The following is a 23,819-nucleotide window of genomic DNA, read 5'->3' on the forward strand; positions in this document are numbered from 1 at the left end:
CCGAATGTAGATTTATAAATCCGTTCGACGTGTGGTATGCGTCCACTCCTCATCTGTTTTGGGTAAAACGATGTTTTCGTCGATTAATACAATATAGATTTCGCTAAAAATCGACCAACAAACAAACATTTTTCTACCCAGAACTACGTAAGCCTTGATTTCTCTTTTGAGATACGTAGGAGCAGGATTTTTAAATCTTGTCAGGCCCACTAATAAAAAACTTAGGTTTAGTCCTTCGTCAAAAATCCAAAAACATTCTCCTCTCATCCTTTCTTTCTTTCCCACTTAATAATTCGAAAAGCCTAATATTTCAACTAACACTAACGCACACAACTAACCTAATGGTTCCCATTGAGTACAACGGACGTGAGGGGTGCTAATACCTTCCCCTTGCGTAATCGACTCCCGAACCCTGATAATGGTTGCGATGACCATATCTTATCCTCTCTTTTAGAGGTTTTATCGACATTTTCCTTTTCCCATTTTTGGGAATAAATAAAGTTCGGTGGCGACTCTGCTCAGTCCATCATTGCGAGCGTGCGATTGCGCTTCGCTTTGACGTCGTATCCCCATTTTTTCGAGGTGCGACAACAGTCAATGATTCAAAAGCAAATGTAAATATAAATTCAATCATGTTAATGACAAAAAAAAACACCACCATACTACCATTAGTATCTATAAAGTAGCAACATAGCAATATATCCATCAGGTTCGGCTAGCGATTATTAATTGAAGTTGAATGATGTGAAAACTTGAGACGATTGAAATGTTCACAAGATATTGGTGATTCGGGTTCTGCCATTGAAACATCTTTAAAGAGGTTCTCTGAAGCCTTCTTGATGGAGACAGCGAAACACATACATACAAATAGGACACAACATTATAGTACCCTGGGAACCTCTCCTGCAAAAAGTAAGATACACCAAAAAGTGATGATGAGATTGTTAGATATTTTATTCATCTAATAATAAAGATAATCTTTCTTGTTTAATTTTATGAAGAATAAAACGTATAATTAATCTCTTAATTTAATTTAATATTTTATTTTAGTTCTTTAATTAAAAAATATTATAAATTAGTGTCTTAATTTCATTTTCGTTATTCTATTTGGTCTCTTCTATTAATTTTTGACAAAAAAAACGTGAAATTCTGTGACGTGGAGTGATATCAAGATAATTGATACAAATATGAGTCAGTATATGTCATTAAAAACAGATGAATTGTTTAAACTGTGGGGGTTTTATTTTTGGAGGTTAAAACAAAACTCTCGCAGTTTAAACAGTGTATCAGTTTTTTAATTACATATGCTGATTCAGATTTGTGCCAATGGACTTGCTGTCACGCCACGTCACCAGAACTTAACGTTTTTGGGTAGAAATTGACGGAAGAGACCAAATAGGATAACGGAAGTGAAGGTAAGAGACTAACTTGTAACGTTTTTTAGTTAAGGGACTAAAGTGGGACATTAAATTAAGTTAAAGGACTAAAACATATATTAAATCAAAATAAAATTAATTGAGATTTTTTAATTACAAAAGTTAATTGAGGTTTTATTTTTAAAACTTAAAAACCTTGCGTTCGTCCTTTTCATTCACCATGTAGCTAAGCTTTTTAATGGTGTGATCAAGTCCTTATTCTGCACCAGTTTTTTTACCTTGTTAAATTTGTCTTTTCCACTATCGTTGACGATGGTTCTCGTTGTCGTTGCTGAATCTCTACAAATCTATGGTCAAATCTTCAAAAAGAGTTTTTTGTTTGTTTGTTTCTTTTTCGCTGCCACCGTCATCCTCCATCTAATATATAAGGTTCTCCTGGGTTTTGTCAGATGGTTCTCCAACGGACAACTCCACCTCATTGTCGCCTTCTCGTTATAATAGTGGTTATGTTCACTTTCGACCTAAAAAATATGCATTGACTTGTTTCAAAATTTTGGTTGATGGTTGTGTGTCTTACCTTTGATATGTGGCTATTTTCAGATTTATTAAGATATACACTTTTCAAAGACGTTTGGGTTGCCACCACCGCGCTAATGGTTATGTTGTGTTTTGTGACCTCATCGCCACCGTCTTGGGAGCGTCTTGTCTGAATCGGATTCATAGTTCTTAGTCATGGTTTGTTTCTATCTAGGTTTATTTGGCTTGAAAAAGTTGTTTACGTTTCCTGTGATTTCTCACAGGAGATATTTGTTACATGAATTGATGGTCGGTGGTTCATTCACCATTATTTATGTATGCGAAAATTTACACAATTCGTTTTTTGCTATTTGATTTCTTTTACGCCTCTTTTGTTATAGTTGGATTGTCTGTATTTTCAATTTGAGTTGATTATTACAACATGTTGATGTAGCTTGAATTATCAAATATCCCACTCCCCCCCTCCCCTCAATATTTTTTTCTTTTATTTTGGTTTTTAATTTATTTAGGTGTTGTAGAGTGTTGTTACAAATGATTGACACATTTTTATAGACAACATGTTATGCAAGATGTCATGACATGATGTTAAGATATATGGTTTCTATGAGCTCAAAACTAGATGCGAAGATGTGGAGTAAGACGCCCCACACACTGTGGAACATTTTACACTAGAAGCTGTTGCGCCATTTCAGAATCAAGCGCCAGATTTGTTTTCATATTTGTCTCTATGTTTATGCGCTTTTTGGAATTAGGAAATAATTCCTAAAAAAGATCACAGATCAAAACCAAATCATATTTATTGGGATTTAATTTAAGATAGATTGCAATTTAAATTAAATCACATCTTGAAATTGTGCTATTGGGAGTGTTCTTCAGCCGTAAGTTTTCCAAAGCCTAATCACAAGTTGCAACTGATTTTTTTATTATTTAAGGAGTCTTGCTCCAAAACATAAGACTCGGACCTTGAGAGTTATCACAAGGCATTTGTGTTTGTTGAGTCTTTGTGTTTTTCATGTGTTTTATATTATGAAACTCTATTCGTTTGATCATTCTTATATGAAGGAATAGAGTTTGATTTACCGAATTGTAATAGTTCCATCACTCCAACCTTTTATAATCTTTCCAACACTAGGGATAGTTATTGAGAGAAAGTGAGAGGGGTCTCATATTTAGGGGAAGTCCTAAATAGAAATTCACAGGTAGTATTAAGAAAAAAAGACATTGAACTAGAAGAGTTTATTTAAGACCAAATTATAGTTTTACTATTAAGAGTGGATTTCATTTCTTGGGTTAACACCTTTCAAACGTAGGTGTTATTGCACCGAACGGAGTTATCAACTTATTGTGTTTAGTTTACTTTATCTGAATTTTAATTGCCAGTGCATCTGACTTGTCATGCACATTTTCTAGCACATCGTGTTTGACATCTTTCTAGATGGAGAACAAAATTTCAATTGGCATCAGAGCAGGCACCATGTTCTTCTTGGGTGAGCTCCAGGGAATTCATAAGTTCTGTTCAAATGGAAAACGACAAAGAAGGAGGTAATGTTAATTGGAAACCTATTCCAAATGGTATAAACTATGATTATTGGAAAGCTCGCATGATTACTTCCATCAAATCCATGGACAACAAAACATGGAAGGCAGTCATCAAAGGCTGGACAAATCCAGCGGTCACAACTAAAGATGGCACTCACTCCCTAAAGCCAAAAGTAGATTGATTTAAGGAGAAAGATGAGGAATATCATGAAAATTGTCATGCTCCCAATGTTATTTTCAATGGAGTTGACAAAAATTTATTTCGCCTCATAAACACTTCTACTGAAGCCAAAGAAGCTTGGGAGATACTCAAAAATGTGCATGAAGGCGCCTAAAAAGTGTGTACTTCAAGACTTCAACTTCTCACCACCAAGTTTGAGAGTCTGAAAATGAAATAAGACGAAACCATAGCATACTTCTATGTTCGTGTGCGCGGCATAGAAACAAATATTTTCCTTTAGGTGAAAAATTGTCTGAAGAAAAATTGGCCAGAAAAATCCTTAGATCACTTTCAAAGAAGTTTTACATGAAAGTCACTGCAATAGAAGAATCCCTTGACATCAGTTCGATCAAAGTGGATGAACTTATTGGTTCAATGTTAACATTTGAAATGGCGATCAATGACAACACTGAAAAGGAAAGCAAAGGTGTTGCTTTCAAAGTTAATGTAGAAGATGACAAGGAGGAAGATATGGAAGATAATGATGAGAAACTGTCCAAATCTATTGCATTACTTGGAAAGATATCTGTAAAAGTAATGAGGAGACTTGACAGACGATTGAGGAACAATATCATGACAAATGTCAAAGACAAATTTCTTGATAAATCAATAGGCTTTAACTCCCAACTGTAATACCCTAATTTTGTCCCTAAGATCCCTCATGGCATCATAACATTGCATTTGCATTGCCTCAAGGATCATAAGCATCTTGGTTCCCTTTACCTTTGGGTGGGACCTCTTGTGAGTGGTTTGAGATCATCAAGCATGCTTGAATTGTATATTATTGCTTTTCTTATTTTGTTTACTAACCAAAAGCACAAAAATATGTCACTAACATCTTTTGTTTTTAGCTTGAGCAATCACAGGGTCAAGAGCTTTAAGGAGATCCTTTGTGCAGAGATATGGCCAAGTGAAGATGATAGCAAGCATGGTAATGGTTCCCAAAGCTCTCGTCCATCAAATATTCCTCCCTAGCATCTCAATTCATCATTTTGATCAAAGCAAGTCAAAGGGTTTGAGGTTTGTTCCCCAAGGAAACCCTAGTTCATCTGATCATCCACAATGCCTTGCTCTTGAAGCAACCTCAACCCATGATCAAATACAATCAAGGGAAGTTCTTTAACTCATCATTTCATGCATATTTGAACTTATTTGAGTGTCCTCAATCATCAATTCATCAAGATATGTGCCATGGACTTGAGAAGTTGATCAGTCAATTCATCTGACTATTTTGAAATCCATTGAGACCTAACTTTTTATGTGTTGGTTAAATGGAGATGATCCCAAAAGAAACAATGTTATTAAGGACAATATGAACAACTTTCATGTTCATCAAAAATTGATTTGAAGCTTGGAAGGTCATCTCCCATTCCAAGACATTATAGGTCATTTTGACTGAAACCCTAATTTTGGGTCAACTTCCCAAGAACATAACTCATTCATTTTTTATGATTTTAAGGTGGTATAAAATGAATTGGAAATCTTAATATGTCTACTTCAAATGTTATGTTGAATAAAATTTCAAAATCTCAAAGGAAATACATGTGATGCAAAACATTATAGGTCACTTTGGACCAAATGCATTGAAAGGCAAAAAAGTCCAACTTCAAGTGCCCATAACTCTTTCATCAAAAAATCCAAATGATGCAAAATTTAAGTCCATTTTGATTATCTTGAAAAGATCTACAACTTTGATGTTGGAGGTTTTCTCATTTGAGGCTTGCATCATCAAAACAGAGGGGCTTGAACATTGGCCAAATTTGGAAACCTTGCCTTTACATGTTTTGCACATTACACTTTAAATCCAAAATTCACTAATTTCCACACTTCAAATGGATTTTTACACAACATAACATTTGTTCCTTACTTCAAAACCTTTCCAACCATTACTCACATGCTCATGTTTGGATTTAGAAAATGGCATTTTCGAAGAGGAGAAGTTTTAGGCATAATTGTGCATAACATGTTGAAACTCATTACACAAGCCTATGCCATGCCAATTACACGTCCATTTCAGCTCAATTATACTTCAGATTGCATTTGGCATTGGATTTGGGCCTTCTACATGATCATGCAAGCCCATGCAATGCATATCCTCTTGCCATGCACACGGATTTTCCACCTCCTTGCATCAGCTTCCACTATAAATACACTTGCTTGCTTCACTTGAAATCATCCATGAATCAACCTGAAATGCTGCTGAACTAAAAACCAAACCTCTCACCAAAGGAACTATTTCATTTTCACTCAAATTTCTCAGATCTGAAATTCAACCAAATCTGGTTGAATTTCTAGATCTAAAGTTCCTAGACCTCTCTCTCATAGTCCATTGTACTTTTGTTTGGCCAAAGGAAGCAAGGAAGCAAGCTCAGATCACCACAATTCAAAGGTTCTCTTCAACTGGTTTTTTCTTCGAAACTCACTATTCTTTGATCTATTTGCTTGGTTATTGGGTTGTCTGAAGTCCTCTCCATAAAGGCATCATTACTGTGTATTCAATTTTCAAAATCTAACAAGTTCATGATGAACACCATCAAGTTTCAACCTCTGATTTCTCTCACTATGGAGATCTAGAGCAGAAATGGATGGTACAGGGGTGATGTACATCACCCCAGCTTTAATTTGGTACCTAGATCGTGGATTTTGGTTGAGTTTGGATGACCTGCAACTCTGGGTGGAACTTGAGTGCTCGCCGGAGAAGACGGTGGCGTGGGGCACCGTCCACCATGCTAGATTCAATCTGGATCGTTGGATGCACATCCCACGTTTTAATCTCAGCCATGCGTTTTGTTTACTTTCAATAATGCCATGTGTTTCGCTTATGACTTTGGTATACCATGGAAGCGCGCATGTGGAGCGTCTGATCAGCCACGTCAATTAATGAGGCTTGATCAGACGCTCCTTGTTTTTTTGAATTTTCTAATTTCTGATTTTATTTCTTTTATTCCCTTTTACTTCAAAATTTCATAACTTCTTCATTTTAATTCCAAAAAATATGGGACAATTGCATTCTTCTCCAAATAATTTCTAGTTTCTAATTTTGATTTTTAATATTTTTTATTTTGCCATTTGATATTTTTTGTGAATTTTCTCTTTTCTGGTTATTTTTAATTCATTTTAAATAGTTTTTGATATTCAAAAAATACAAAAATATTTTTCTAACCTATTTGAATGATGATGGATCTATGAAAAATATTCTCATCAATTTTTCAATTGATTTGAGATTTATTTGAGATTTTAGTTCAATTAGGTTATTTTTAATTGACTAAAAATAGTTTCTGACTTTTAAAAATGCTGAAATTTTTTGTCAAACCTTGTTTGACCTTGTTGAACTTGGGATAAATCACTTGGACCTTTCAAGGTTGATTTGAAGTGATTTTGAAGTTTGACCTTTCTTTTATTTTTAATTCAAGTTTATTTTAATATTAAAAATGCCAAAAATATTTTGCTTATTGTTTGACCTCCAATCTTCATCTCATTTCTGGTTTCTCATTATTTGACTTTGACTCTCAATGTCATTTGGTCAACACACATGGATTGGTACATTTTATTTCATCTTAATGCACTTTATTCTTTCCTTTTTCCATTATCCATTATTCATCTCCTTCTTCTTCTTCTTTCTTTTTGATCAATGAGTTAAAGGTTGATAAGTTAACATTGATTAGGGAGACTTAATCTTCCTTGATTCAAATCTAATTCATCTTGATCAATTGATCAAGTGAATGGCTTTGCATTAAGGATAGGTTGTTTCCTAAACATGCAAAGGACTTAAACCAATACAAGATCAATTCTCTTTTTCTTTTTTGGCATGGCAAGTCGTTGGAACTTGGTTCACTAATCAAGACTTCTAACTTGTGTTGTTGCCTACATTATTATTGACCGGCCTTAGATAGTTGTGACTTCTACATAAGTCCAATTACGATTGCTCAACATAGCGCTAAATTTGCCATATGGCACACTAACTACTAACACTAATCATTAACCATTAACATTTACTTTTTGCACTTTACTTTTATGCAATTTATTATTCTTGTGCATATTATCCATTTGCTTTTTCTTTTGCTCACTTGAGCACATGTTTATGCTAATGCCATTTGCCTTTTGCTCACTTGAGCATATAATTGTGTATATATCTTTTGTGTTTGTGCTTGTCTGTTTGTTGTGAACCAAAATGCAAAGAATTGGACAAAATGGACTTAGATCTTATGACTTTACTCAAGCTAATGGAGTTTGAAGAGCAACTAGGCCTCATGCCTTTAGAATGCTTAAATGTCAAAGAGCAACTAGGCCTCATGCCTTTAGAATGCTTAAAGCTTGAAGATTAACATTGAAAGGACCATATTCTAAACTCCCTCTTGTCCATTCTTTGATTGTTAATAGAACCTTTTGATGTGTGTGTTTCTTTGTGCTAGGGATTTCCACTTGAGCCAAATTGAGGAACCATTACCATGAGCTCCTAAGAGAGGGAGATTCAAGATACATTGAGGAACCTTCCTGTTGATTCCTTAGGATTGGCATTAATTTTAGAAAACAAATAATGTAATCATCTTTGTTGTTTTAATATGTTGGGTTGAAGAAATTCAACATCTGGACCAACATGTCATGTACGATGTCACGACATCAGGTCTGTGACATCGCACATGTGTAGAAAACTGAATTAATTAATTCAGTATATATTCTAGGATCAGCAAGGATATCTGGTGAATATCCTAACTCCCATGTGGAGGTCTTGAAGACTCAATCAGAAGATATATAGGCTCAAAATATGGAGATATATATGGAGAGATTCTAGGATTGAAGACCTTGTTTGTAGCAGAATTTTTCTGCTGAAGTTGTAACAGCAAAGAACAAGTCTGCTGCGATTTCTGAAGGCCCAAATCCAGTTGGGTGATTAGGTTATAAATAGCTGATTGTAACCTAGTATTTGTAAGCCTCTTAGAATGAATTTTTAGGGGTGTGTGTAAGGTAAACCTCCCAATCTGTGGGAAGGTTACCATGTGTATCTCAGTGGTAAATCCTGAGAGTTTTTGTAACTCAAAGCCTGTAGGCAAGAGTGATTTTGTTCTTGAATGAAGCTGTGAAGCAAGTTCAAGGTGTGTTAACATTACATTGTATTTGTAGTGATAGGAATGGAAACTGGAGGTTTCTATCTAGGAGTTCCTAGGTATAGATTGCATTGGGTAGGGATTAAGTGATGAGTTGTAAACGAGTGAGTTTAACTCTGAATTGATACTACTAATAGTGGATCTTCTTCCTGGCTTGGTAGCCCCCAGATGTAGGTCGTGTTGGACTGAACTGGGTTAACAATTTCCTGTGTTTGTTTTTCCTTCTGTGTGTTATTATTCTGCCATATCTTAGTTGGTATTCCAGATGATAGCAGACCTGGTAAATAGTCCTCTGGTTGAATGTCAATCAGAATGTCTTGACATTCATCATTGACAGCATATACTGAATGATAGGCAAGTGGCCTTTATGCTTCAGTTCAGTATATATGTAAAACTGGTTTTTAATAGGAAAACAGAACTGGCCATAGGATCATTGTGAAACTGTCAAACTTGACGTTTTGACAGTTGATACTGAAGGTTGATACTGAAGTAGAGACTAGGTAGTCTTTTACTGTACTGCAAACTTAGCACAGCACGTTTACAGGAACATAACAGAATCAGCACATGTTCTGGATGTCGAACTGAATGTTGTGACATTCATTCCCAACAGCAGGTGCTAAGGTGTAGGATGATTAGTTTTTCTGGTTCAGTATCTTTCTCAGGCTATTCTTCAGGGAGTCAACAGCTTAGAGAAAAACCAGGAAACCAACTACTAATGAACCTAACAAATAACCTAATGGTTAGTAATCTAATAAGTGGAAATTAGATTAACATGTTCAACCTTTAATTCAGGAAATACAAGTAAAAGATACACACACTGGAACAATGTAACAGATGATGTCAACAAACAACAGTAAGACATCATGCTGATAACTGTGGAAGAAAACAACAGAAGTGAGTGCTAGGTTTGATCTCTGTTGAGTCCTTCTTCCTGATGCACAGAACCCAGGGTTCATACACTCTAGGGTGACATAGAATGAGATGTCGTGACATCTGTGAACCTGTGCATATCAGTACAATGGTTAATAACTATCTTGCTGTATTAGGTACAATGTTAGATCAGATGTCATGACGTGAAGTATAACATCTGAATTCTGACTACACCAGAATTTCAATTGGTATCAGAGCAGGCATCCTGTTCTGCTTCTGGATGAGATCCATGGGTGATACTTTCTGGTATCTTGCAAGAAGTTATGTTGGAACCAGTGGAAGGTTCTGTAATTTCCCTGAATGGTCCCTTGAAGTAGGTGGATGGACTGTTCATGACAGGAATAATGTGTACCTGTATCTGGAGGTTAGCAATTGGCCTGTGTGTGGGACAACTGTGCCAGTATTGAATCACATTCAAACTTGGTATGGTCTTTGAGGCTGATCTGGTGAAAAGTGTATTCTTAGGTTGAGTTGTATTATGATTTCCGCTGCATAATACCTGGTAAAACTCAAACTCTGATGTAGTTTCCCCTCATGTGGATGAAAGGCTGCTGTGTTCAAGATTTCATCAGAACCTCTGAAGATGTCAAAGCTACTTGAGTCCCCTCAAGTCCACTCATCATGATGGTAAGAATCACCTGATTCTTTCACACTCTTGGGTAGTGTATATGAAGACCTTGAAGTACTTCAAGGAAGGTTTGTTCCAAGGAGATGGAACTAATGTTCTATGCAATGTTAGAACATGTTGTTCAACAAGTATGCAGCTACTGGTTGAAGAGCAGATGTTTAGGTATCAAACAAAGGGATACTTCTGTTTGGAACCTACTCCTGACCTGGAAGAGGAGACATCTGTGTGGGCTAAGTTGACAAGGGTAGGGTCAACTGTGTGTATGCTCAAGAAGGTCACTTGTAGAAGTCTGATCTCTAGAAGTGGAGCTGGTTGAGATGTGACATTGTGCAATTTCCTGCTGAGTGTCTTACTCCTGTAGATTGATCAGGGTGGAATAGTTGTTCCCTGAAGTACTATGTGTTTTGGAAGACAAGTCCCCTGAATGTTAGAAGTCAATATTGGGGTAACCTAATTGCTATATCATTTAAGAGGATTGGAACCATGAATCTTGTTATTCAAACACCACGTTCAGAAGTGGCAGTTCTTACAAGGAGTGAGAATATGAAGATTCAGAGGTTGGTTGAGGTAGTATGCTCTGGCAATGCATATCTACTATTGACTGGTGCTGTGTGTCTCACTAGTACTTACGGTTAGCTGGAGTCTGATTGGGGGAGTTAGTTACCACTGGTAGGGATAGAGTATGTCATGTTGAGACATGTCTGTACAATACATGGATATTGGTGTGGAGTTTCCATGATTGTTAAGTTGAGGGGGAGTTTTGGTTAACCTCCTCAAGTCTGGTCAGCCTAGGGTCTGGTTGGCTGTTGACCTGTGTCACATGGGTTCTGGTGGTTGTGTGACACATTTGTAAGGAAGAATTCATCTCTCTCATTCCTAAGGGTGAATTTAGTCTAGGAAGACTTTCAAAATTGTCTAGGTGCTTGCAAGCAGAAGATGTTGACACAAGAAGAGTATTTTCAAAGTATTCTTATGGTGGAAGTATCTGAAAGGATAATTGGGAAAGGATTTAAGATCAATGTCTACTTGTGCCAAGTACAAGTGTTTAATTGATTATCCTTGGAGCTCAAGATAACTGATGTTCTTAAAGATGTTGGAACATCACTTCTTCAAGACCCTGTGTAGAATCACAGGAAGGATAGTACATTGGCTTATGATCTAGCTCTTTGGTGGCAGCAAAAGCATATGATCTCTGAAAAGGTTTCCTGGCAAGAAACATGATTAAGCCTTGGTATGTACAAGAAGAAGAAGACATCATGGTCTTGATGGTGGTTGCTTGGATCAGTTTATTTCTGATCTAGGTAAGGAAGTGCATTAGCTTATGCACACTGTGGAGTCAAGAACTAGTGGCAGCAGTCTTGACATCATGGAAACAGCCTTGCCTTAGGATATGGAATCCTTGGCAGAGCTGAAGGGTTAGTTTCTAACTGGTCCTTCTGAAGACTCATACATCAGAGTGTCTGATGTCTTTGGAGAAGAAGCAGGGATTCATCAAGGTGTGAGCTTGAATGACTTAACTGCAAACCTGCAGGATGGAGGGTGTTTACTCAAACTTGGTTCCACAATCAAGTCTATGAGAACATTGAACTAAGTTCTGTGAAGGGAGGAAGTTCTTTCAAGTGGCAGAAGAAGGAGCTGAATTCAACAGCTAGATGTCAAAACACAATGTTGTGACATTTGGTTCAACATCAGATTCTTAGTTGGTGAGGTGGCACATCAACTTAAGATAGAAAGGTCTACAGGGTTGTAGATTGGATACTTCAAAAAGCTTGAAGTTCTAGTCTCACTTGGAAGGTCAGAATATCTTTGGGAGAAGTCTGATAAACTTGGGGAGGTCAAAAAGCAGCATTTGACCTTTTCATATGAGGATTCATGAAGGAGGTAATCAACCAGTGGCAATTGGTCTACCTCAGAAGTGAGTTCGAAGAATCAAGATAATCAACATATGGCAGCAGATTATGCTTGAGGAAAGTCTGAGACAAATTACTCTTGAGTTTAAAAGTAGTAAGTTGAAGACTAAAGGAGGTGCTTTCTATTCATCCCTTGGAGCTTGTGGTAGGAGTTCTGAGCTATCTATGGAAGATTATCTCTTGTAATGGGATGAAAATGTATATTTCCCAATGAATGGCTGGGTTCTTCTTGATCAACCCGATGACTCAGTGATATCTGAAGACTATCAGATGGTGCGCCTTGTCTTGCTGTGAAGGATGTCCCAGCTGATGTTAGAACATCCAGTGGAGTGGTCTTCTGTTCTGGTTAGAAGAGAGATTGACACAGAGTGTGAATGTGTTCAGCTAAGAGGGTTGAACAGAGGGTGTGCTCTTGAAGACATGAAGATGCGTCTTGTGTTTTCCATTCATCAAGTGGTCTGGATTCTCTATGAATCAGGAAGTATGTGAAGGTCCAACTTTGGGATGTTGGATATGCCCATGTGTGATCTCCAATCTTCAAGAGGAGAGTGGGGTGTCCATGATAGGGGGAGTTCTGGCCTTGAAGCTGCAAGTAATCATCAAGCTTGTGGTCTATGTGTACTTAGATAACCAGGTATGGCACCTTGTCAGCTATCAGGATGCTGTGTCAAGGCTGAGTGAGCTGAAGAATGTCTGACCGAATGTCATGACATTGCCCTGGACAATGCTGCTAATTCCTTCTAAAACTTAAAGTCGGTAGGAATTATGAAGGTGATGTGTCAAATTCTGGTAAATCAGAATAAGCCAGATGGCTACAGCTGTGTGGTACAGGGGGAGTAACCATCTGCTGAAGTGTGGGAATTTGACTGTATCAGTGCCAGATGTCAAGTCTCAAATGGAGGTATGACAGGAACCTTGGAAAATGTTGAATACTAGCAGAATGCAGGAAAAAGCCGCGTGAAATGTTAAGACATCGCGTGCAACGTGTCTGACTGCATACATGGAATAGTCTCCATGCACTGGAACGGCTGTTTTGGAAAAGAAACAGTCAAGAGCTATAAAAGGTATTTAAAGATAATCTGAGATTTTGTTGGTGATTCTCTGACTGTTTCTCAGCAAAAATAAATGCATCTTGACCAAGCATTTATTTCTACCGGAAATTCCTAAGCACGGGCTGGACTATTTAAAGGATGCAATAGCCCTCTTCCTCTCACAAGAAAAACACTCCATTCTCAGAATCATGGGGTATGTTAAGGTTTGGGCAAGCTGTGTCTGGATCTGGTTTTGTGAAGGGTGCCTTTACAAATGTTTAGCTAAAAAGGGGGAGAGAAATATGGTCCTGGGGTTGAGAAGGTACCAGAAGCAAGCCAACTGTGGATGTGGCAGCAAACAGAAGTTGGCATCAGGCACAAAATCCACCAACTGGGTTTACCACTTGTGTCTTGTGATCTGAGTTAAGAAGACAGTTGTGTCTTGTGATCTGAGTTACATTGTCTATGTACTCAGCATTACATATTCTTCAGGAAGCTCTCCGGTTGAGGGGAAGGGTTCTGGTACAACTGAGTCTGGTCCCTCTTCTTCCCCATGTACACCAACTTTGGTGTTTGTGGTGGTGGAGCCAATGACGGAGATGAAGAGCATTCCCAAATTGGGATGTTTTGACCAGTGTATTGGTTATTTGTTTTAGCTAAAATTTGCCAAAGGGGGAGATTGTTGATTCCTTAGGATTGGCATTAATTTTAGAAAACAAATAATGTAATCATCTTTGTTGTTTTAATATGTTGGGTTGAAGAAATTCAACATCTGGACCAACATGTCATGTACGATGTCACGACATCAGGTCTGTGACATCGCACATGTGTAGAAAACTGAATTAATTAATTCAGTATATATTCTGGGATCAGCAAGGATATCTGGTGAATATCCTAACTCCCATGTGGAGGTCTTGAAGACTCAATCAGAAGATATATAGGCTCAAAATATGGAGATATATATGGAGAGATTCTAGGATTGAAGACCTTGTTTGTAGCAGAATTTTTCTGCTGAAGTTGTAACAACAAAGAACAAGTCTGCTGCGATTTCTGAAGGCCCAAATCCAGTTGGGTGATTAGGTTATAAATAGCTGATTGTAACCTAGTATTTGTAAGCCTCTTAGAATGAATTTTTAGGGGTGTGTGTAAGGTAAACCTCCCAATCTGTGGGAAGGTTACCATGTGTATCTCAGTGGTAAATCCTGAGAGTTTTTGTAACTCAAAGCCTGTAGGCAAGAGTGATTTTGTTCTTGAATGAAGCTGTGAAGCAAGTTCAAGGTGTGTTAACATTACATTGTATTTGTAGTGATAGGAATGGAAACTGGAGGTTTCTATCTAGGAGTTCCTAGGTATAGATTGCATTGGTTAGGGATTAAGTGATGAGTTGTAAACAGGTGAGTTTAACTCTGAATTGATACTACTAATAGTGGATCTTCTTCCTGGCTTGGTAGCCCCCAGATGTAGGTCGTGTTGGACTGAACTGGGTTAACAATTTCCTGTGTTTGTTTTTCCTTCTGTATGTTATTATTCTGCCATATCTTAGTTGGTATTCCAGATGATAGCAGACCTGGTAAATAGTCCTCTGGTTGAATGTCAATCAGAATGTCTTGACATTCATCATTGACAGCATATACTGAATGATAGGCAAGTGGCCTTTATGCTTCAGTTCAGTATATATGTAAAACTGGTTTTTAATAGGAAAACAGAACTGGCCACAGGATCATTGTGAAACTGTCAAACTGGACGTTTTGACAGTTGATACTGAAGGTTGATACTGAAGTAGAGACTAGGTAGTCTTTTACTGTACTGCAAACTTAGCACAGCACGTTTACAGGAACATAACAGAATCAGCACATGTTCTGGATGTCGAACTGAATGTTGTGACATTCATTCCCAACAGCAGGTGCTAAGGTGTAGGATGATTAGTTTTTCTGGTTCAGTATCTTTCTCAGGCTATTCTTCAGGGAGTCAACAGCTTAGAGAAAAACCAGGAAACCAACTACTAATGAACCTAACAAATAACCTAATGGTTAGTAATCTAATAAGTGGAAATTAGATTAACATGTTCAACCTTTAATTCAGGAAATACAAGTAAAAGATACACACACTGGAACAATGTAACAGATGATGTCAACAAACAACAGTAAGACATCATGCTGATAACTGTGGAAGAAAACAACAGAAGTGAGTGCTAGGTTTGATCTCTGTTGAGTCCTTCTTCCTGATGCACAGAACCCAGGGTTCATACACTCTAGGGTGACATAGAATGAGATGTCGTGACATCTGTGAACCTGTGCATATCAGTACAGTGGTTAATAACTATCTTGCTGTATTAGGTACAATGTTAGATCAGATGTCATGATGTGAAGTATAACATCTGAATTCTGACTACACCAGAATTTCACTTCCAAGAGTTCATTTGATTGTTGATTTCTTGAGTTTATGCTTATGTGATTGCTTATTCCAAAGGATGGGAGCTACTTGGATCATCCATATGATCTCAAGAGAGGAACTCTTTTTTGTGGTTTTGTTTCTTATCCCTCACCTCTTGTATGTTTAGGACCTTAGCCCTTCCTCTTATTCTCTCCACTCTAACCCAAGCCAAAGCTTTTGTGCAAACATTTAATACTTGTGGTTTAATGGTAAATATAACCCACTTTTGTAAATACTTTTCATTGGTAAATATAACCCATTCAAATGCTTTTGTGGTTTAATGGCCACTTTCTTAAATCGCTTTTTCATAACCTTTAGCTATTAGGTTTGAGTTATCCTTGTGGTAGATGTAATACTCACCTATATCCTTAGTGATGGACAATGAGTCTTCCATGCTTATTATAGGGTTAACCCCTCACTAGCATGTTGAAGTTATCCTCACATGGTGGATTTGTGGTTTTAGGTTGAGTTTTCTCCCTTGGATAACAAAAGACCTTAAGGCTTTTGGACCAATCAATCCACTCACTCATTTTGAGATTTTTACCCCGAACTACGAGGTTTTGATCCTACCTTTTTAAGATGGTACGTAGGCAATGGGTTTATCCATCCAAACACAAATGTAAATAAACTTGTATATTCTCCTCTCATCTCTTCAATCATGTTTGCACAAACAATTTTTTTCACAAAAAACAACAACCTTACAACAAGTATGAAAAGGGATCCCTAGGAGTACCTAGGATATTTTGGGTGCCTAACACCTTCCCATTGCATAACCAACCCCCTTACCCAGATCTCTGACTATATTTTACTAGTTTTTGATTCGATAAAACTTTTAGGTTTTTGTTCGCTTTCTAACCATTCCTTTGGATAAATAGAAGTGCGGTGGCAACTCAACTTGTATGATTTACCTTGGATTTAGTCAATATCTCTAATGGTAACGAATACCCCGCTACACCAATGCATGAACAAAAAAGGAGTAAAACTGAACAAAGGCAAGGAAATACAATGTCATGGATGTGAAGGATTTGGACACATTCAGTTGGATTGTACCAACTGTCTCCGGAAGTAAAAGAAGTGATACATAGAAACACTCTCTGATGAAGATTTTGAAGATAAAAGTGATGAAGAAAAAGCTAACAGTGTAACTTCCTTCACTGCTCGCCTAAGTTACAAAACAAATAATCAAAACGATGGTGAGTCGAGCGATGAAGAACTGTTAGATGAAGATGTTATTGAAGCATATATATTTCTATATGTCAAATGGGAAGAAGAATGCATGTATGGTGAGAAACAAAAGTCTCATATAGTTATCTTACTTCAAGATAAATATAACCTCACAAAAATCAATGCTAACTTACAAGAAGAAGTCACCCTTCAAAACTCAAAACTGGAAGCCATGACCAAGTCAATTTGTATGCTTAATTGTGGATCTGAGATTCTTGATGGAATCCTTGGTGCAGGAGAAATATCTAGAGATATGAGGATTGTTAGTTTTGACTACAGTTCTATGAATTAATAAGAGAATAAATGTGTTCCTCCTGGAAAAAAAACAATTCCAAATGTCAGACAACATGTCAAATCAACCTACTTGAGTTTATTACCATCGCAGAAGTCTTTTCAGGAAACCTTTTTTGATATCTCACTACTATAGAAATTTTGGGCACATTCGACCTTATTGCTACAAACTACATGGTAGACCCTTCTATCCCCACAAACAGCAACCAACCAAGCAGACACCAAGAAGAGATCATGTTCAACAAGTCTGGAAGGTTAAGGGGGTAGCTACGAGTCATATTACGCACAAATCTCTAAGAGCATCCTTTTGTGAAGACTAGTATTTTGATAATGGGTGTTCCATGCATATGACAAGAGAGAAGAACTACCTAAAGTAGTTAAAGCACTATACTAACATCTATGTTACATTTGGTGATGGTTCTAAAGGAAATATTGTGGGAAAAGGAAAAATAGTGTATCCAAGCCATCCAAAATTGGAAGATGTTCTCTTGGTTGAAGGACTAACTGCTAATCTTATTAGTATCAGTCAGTTATGTGACCAGGATTTGTATGTCTAATTTACTCATTTAAGATGCATTGTCATGAACAAAGATAAGAAATAAATAATAAAGGGTTTAAGATATTCTGATAACGGTTACATGTGTAGATCTCAAACAAGTGACAAACCCCAAACCTGTTTGATTACTAGATAGAATTAAACCAAGTTTTGGCACAAGAAACTTGGTCATCTGAATCTTAGAAGCAAGAGAAAGATCGTATCTTCCAAGGCCATCAATGGTCTTTCCAACCTCAATATTGAAGAAAGGAGAATATGTTGAGACTTCTAGATTGGAAAACGGACCAAGATGCCTCACAAAAAGCTACAACATTTTACCACATCAAAAGTTCTGGAGTTACTTCACATGGATCTCATGGGATCCATGTAAGTTGAAAGCTTGGGTGGAATGAGATATGTCATTGTGTGTGTTGATGATTACTCAAGATACACCTGTGTTTATTTTCTTAGAGAAAAATCAGAAACTTTTTACACATTTGAAAGATTGTGTCAATAACTACAGCATGAAAAGGGAAAGGAGATGAGCGAGATTGTAAGAATGCGAAGTGATCATGAAAGGGAATTTTAAAATTCTAACTTTTATGAATCATACTCTTCATAAGGAATTTATCATGAATTCTCTGCTCCAATTAGTCATCAACAAAATGGAGTGGTTGAACGCATGAAGAGAACCCATCAAGATATGGCCAAAATCATGCTTCATGCAAAGAATTTACCTTGTTACTTTTGGGCTGAAGCACTAAACACATCATGCCATATTCACAATCAAGTAACCATTTATCCCACCACTAATGTTACTCACTGTGAACCTTGGAAATGGATAAAACCTAATGTCAAATACTTCCATGTGTTTGGCAGCAAATGCTACATTTTGATTGTTCGTGAGCAAAGGCGGAAGATGGATCCTAAGAGTGATCAAGGAATCTTGAGTTATTATATCAATAGCATGGCATATTGTGTGTATAACAATCGCTCAAAGACCATCATGGAATCAATCAATGTGGTGATAGATGATGTTCCTCAAATCGTGATGAGTGATGAAGAAGAAGACTACATACACACAAATGAACAAAATGTGAAAATTGAAGCACCAAACAAACGTCCTACCATCTTGATGAATTATGTGGCTGGAGATTCAGATGAATATGAAGAAGAGGTGTCAACAACAAAATATCCTTCTATTAGAATCTAAAGGATCATTCTATAGAAAATATGATAGGAAATATCAATGACAGAATTATCACCAAATCAAAATATTTGATTGCCAACATGTGCTTCATCTCTAAAGTTGAGCCCAAAAATGTACAAGAAGAATTAACTGATGAATATTGTATAAATGCCATGTAGAAGGAACTTGTTCACATCAAAAGAAACAAAGTGTGGATACTGGTTCACAAGCCTGACTCAGTGTTAGATGCCCAAAAGTGCTTATTTGAGCTATCATATGTGGGCATCTTTCACTCTTTTGCCTTGCTAAAATTGCCAAAACCACATTCATTTTACATGGAATGCATTACATTGATAAACAAGCTTGGTGCCTTTGATGTGTGTGATTATTGTGCAGGAAAGGCATGAATTAATTGATAAGGAAGACACAACAAAATTGGCAAAGGAACCAAAGCAAACAAGCATTCTATCTGCCAGCTCGCTAGGCGAGGATGTGGCGAAGCAAAACCTTCGCTAGGCGAGCTCCTGGCGAAAGGCTCCAGTAAATTGGTTAATTAATTCGCTAGGCGAACTGAAGGCGAAGTGGCAGCGAATTCAGTCTGTTTTGGTGAAAAGAGCAGCCAGCACTAGCTCGCTAGGCGAGGCTCTAGCGAGTCCCCAGCGAGCATTCCAGTAGCAAAACCTCTCAACCTCGCTGGGGCGAAGGTTGAAGCGAGTTCTTCGCTAGGCGAAGGTCTGTTCGCTAGGCGAACATGACAGTTCCACAGGCCCAGTTTTCTCTGGGCGCAGGGGCATTTTGTGCCCATTTTTGGCCTTCGCTAGGCGAGCCATTCTGCTCGCCTAGCGAACGTGACAGTTCTGCACTTGTCTATAAGTAGCAGGTGCCACCACTTGAGACCACTGGATACCACTTTTTACCAACTTTTTCATTTTTTGTACTTTCTCTTAGATATTTTACAGCATTGCTTTGTGGGGGATTTTATGCCCTAATTTCATTTCTCTTCATCTAGCAACCATCTTCCACAAAAAGAAGGTGGATTCCCATCCAACTTCGATCATTCGACTTGGATGTTGATCAACCCTCTTTTCTTACTTGCCGACCAAGCTACCATGAAAATGAGTAGCTAAGTCTCCATTTGTCAAGGTTAGATGTAGGTGATTTCCAAGCTTTGTGTGTAAATGTAAGGATCCTCATATGTAAACTCTTTAACGGTAAATATATGATGAAAACTTTGTTTCTATTTAAAACTCTTTGTGTTGGTATTTGATCGAGAGATGTTTACCGATTCTTGACCTAGGTTTTCATCCAAACTTGTTTGTTAGCTAGAGATAGTAACGAATGATTTTGTTCACCATAAGGTTGAACCAAAACGTTGTCTTTTTGATAGATTGTGTTCGAGAGAAACAATGGATCAAAATGACAAAACTCACAATGGGTGTTCGAGAGAAACGCATTGAGAGGACTTTGTGAAATTATTTATCATCCAAAGGAGTTTATAATATTGTTGACCGTGCAAAAACATGCAAAGCAAATGTAATCATTGAAACCTAACTTTGACAATATTTCTCATATTAATCAAAACGTAACTTTTACCGCAATTAATTACTTTGTATGCAATATAACTTGATTAAAACCCAAAACCCTAGTGTTACTTCAAGTTAAGATTAATTCAACCATTGAACGGCAGCGATATCTTACAATCTCTGTGGATACGATAACAAAAACCCGACACTTAAACACTGTCCTTTCAACAAAATGGCGCCGTTGCCGGGGATTGTAAATTAATATTGCGAGCATCGCATTGGTTGTTTAAGTTTTAGCTTGTGAATTTTTGACTTGTGCTTGTAATTCGTTTGGTTTAGTGTGCAGCTTACGTTTTATGCGAGGGAAAATCCCTGTGGACGAACTTCTTTTTGATCCTGAGATCGAGAGAACCGCAAGGAGGCTCAATAGCAAAACAAGACGTAGGAGGCAACAGGCTCAACAAAATCAAGAGCAAGGAGAAAGTTCTTCAACCACAAATCCACACCCATTCGTACCAAACATGGAGCCACAACCACCACCACCGATTTCTACTCCATGTATCAATAGTCCAAGGAACACTGCTCAGTTTGCCAACCAAACTGGAAGGCAAGCTGAGATGAAGACGGGAACTCTGAATTTATTGTATGGGAGTCCATTCACCGGAATGGACCATGAAGACCCATTTGCTTTTCTCACAAAATTCTATGAGATAGCATTGGCTGCCGGAGTGGATCAGGCTCAGGAGCTTCCGTTGTTCAGACGTTTATTTCCTCACGCTTTGCTCGGTAAAGCAAAGGATTGGTATCTTGATCAAACACCTGCCGTAATGACAGATTGGAATGTGTTAGAGGAGAAATTCATTGAAAGATTTTTCTCCCATAACCGATTCATGGAATCAAAGACGGCCATCTCGGTGTTTTCTCAAGGAACCAATGAATCTTTAAATGAAGCGTGGGAGAGATTCAAGTCCATGCTAAGGAAATGCAAAGGGCATGGATTTGATGAATTAACTCAAATCCATATCTTCAGAAATGGACTTCAACCAAACTGTAAGACGTTGTTGGATGCCACCTCGGGTGGCTCGTTGATGTCAAAGAGTGCCGAAGAAGCCACCAACATTATCAACCGTATGGCTTTGAATGATCTTCAAAGTCAAAGTCGTGGAAATTCTTTGAAGAAGGCGGGAGTGCTTGAGTTGGGGACGAATGATGCCATACTTGCCCAAAACAAGCTCATCTCACAACAAGTGGAACTTTTAACGCAACAAATCAAAGAGTTAAGAGAACCGTCAAAAGCTAAACAAATAGCTTGTTGTGAACTTTGTAAAGGTGAACATGACACCGGATTTTGTCCACCTCCCGGCTTTGACAAAGTGAACTATATGGCCAATCAACGGGACTATCAACCAAGACAACAACAACCTTATCAACCGCACCCTCAACAACAACAACCACAACAACAATTCCAAGGGAACCAAGGGTTCCAACCTAGAAGCAACTATTATCATAACCAAGGTTATGGAGGTGGTTCTTCTAGCCGTCAAAATCCTCCCCAAAATCCGTATCAATCTCAACAACCGCCGGTAGTCAATTCTAAATTGGAAGAGACATTGACGCAATTCATGCAAATGTCAATGGCCAATCAAAAGAGTAATGACGCGGCCATAAAAAATCTTGAAACTCAAGTGGGGCAACTTGCCAAGCAACTAGCTGAACAACAAACCGGTCCTTCTTTCTCGGCCAATACGCAAACAAATCCTAAGGAGCATTGTAAGGCGATTGTGACGAGAAGTGGAAGGGAGTTGGGTAATGAAAACGAAAAAAGAATGGCGAGTGAAAAAAGAGAGAAAGAGAGGGAGATTGAGGAGGAAATAGTGGAAGAAAATGTTGATGGTGAAGTAGGAGTGTGGAGTGATGAGGAAGTAGTTGAAAAGAATAAAAATAATGGTGAAGTTGAAAATGAAAAAAATGTGGAGATTGAGGAGAATAAAAATGATGAGGTAATAAGGGAGGTAGTGAAGAAGCCGAGATGGAAAAGCGCTAGAATAGCGAAAGGGAAGGAGGTAGTGAGCGCTACTCCTGTCCAAAACCTTCCTTACCCTCATGCCCCGTCAAAAAGGGAGAATGAACGGCATTACACCCGGTTCATGGATATTTTTAAGCAATTACAAATAAACATTCCGTTTGCTGAAGCTTTGGAACAAATGCCAAAGTATGCCAAGTTCATGAAGGACATACTAACCAAAAAGCGGAGGTATACGGAACCGGAGACCATCGTCCTTGATGCGAGCTGTAGTGCCATCATTCAAAGGACGCTTCCTAAGAAAGAGGTTGATCCGGGAAGAGTTACATTGCCGGTTAAAATTGGTGATGTGTATGTCGGAAAGGGACTTATTGACTTGGGGTCGAGCATAAATCTTATACCTTTGTCAATTATCAAGAGGCTTGGCAACATCGAGATTAAGTCCATCCGAATGACATTACAATTGGCGGATAAGTCGACGACCCATCCTCATGGCGTAGCCCAAGATGTGTTGGTGAAGGTCGACAAATTCTTCTTCCCGGTGGATTTCATTGTAATTGATATGGAGGAAGATGATGATGCTCCGCTCATATTGGGCCGACCATTCATGAAGACCGCAAGAATGATGATTGATGTTGATGACGGTTTAATGAAGGTGCGTGTTCAAAATGAGGAGGTCACCTTTGATCTATTCGAGGCGATGAAGCATTCCAAGGATAGACATGATAGCTTTCGAATCGATGTGATCGAAGACGCTATTATGGAAGTTTCAAAGCATATTCACGAGATATCTCCTATGGAGTTAGCTCTCGACGACTCATTGGAGGTTTTCACTGTTGAAGAGGAGCTAGCTCTTGAGGAATGCTTGAAGGAATTTGATAGCTTGGAAGACCTACAACCGTGGGAAGTAGAGGAAGAAAATTTGAAGAAGGAGGTAATTGATGAGAAAGCGCCAATTGAATTAAAAGAGTTACCTTCGACTTTGAAATATGTATTTTTAGATGATACCGAGGACAAGCCGGTTATCATAAGCAACCTTTTGACAATTGAAGAAGAAGCCCGTCTCATATTTGTGCTAAAGACAAATCAAGAAGCTATGGGTTGGACTCTTTCCGATCTTAAAGGAATTAGTCCATCCTATTGTATGCACAAGATTTTGATGGAGGAGGATTTCAAGCCGGTGGCTCAACCACAACGCCGCTTAAATCCTACGATGAAAGAGGTTGTAAGAAAGGAAGTGGTGAAGCTTTTGGATGCGGGAATGATTTACCCGATCTCGGATAGTCCGTGGGTTAGTCCCGTGCACGTGGTTCCGAAGAAGGGTG

This window comes from Lathyrus oleraceus, chromosome 3 (genome assembly GCF_024323335.1).
Source record: "Lathyrus oleraceus cultivar Zhongwan6 chromosome 3, CAAS_Psat_ZW6_1.0, whole genome shotgun sequence".
Taxonomy (NCBI): Eukaryota; Viridiplantae; Streptophyta; class Magnoliopsida; order Fabales; family Fabaceae; genus Lathyrus; species Lathyrus oleraceus.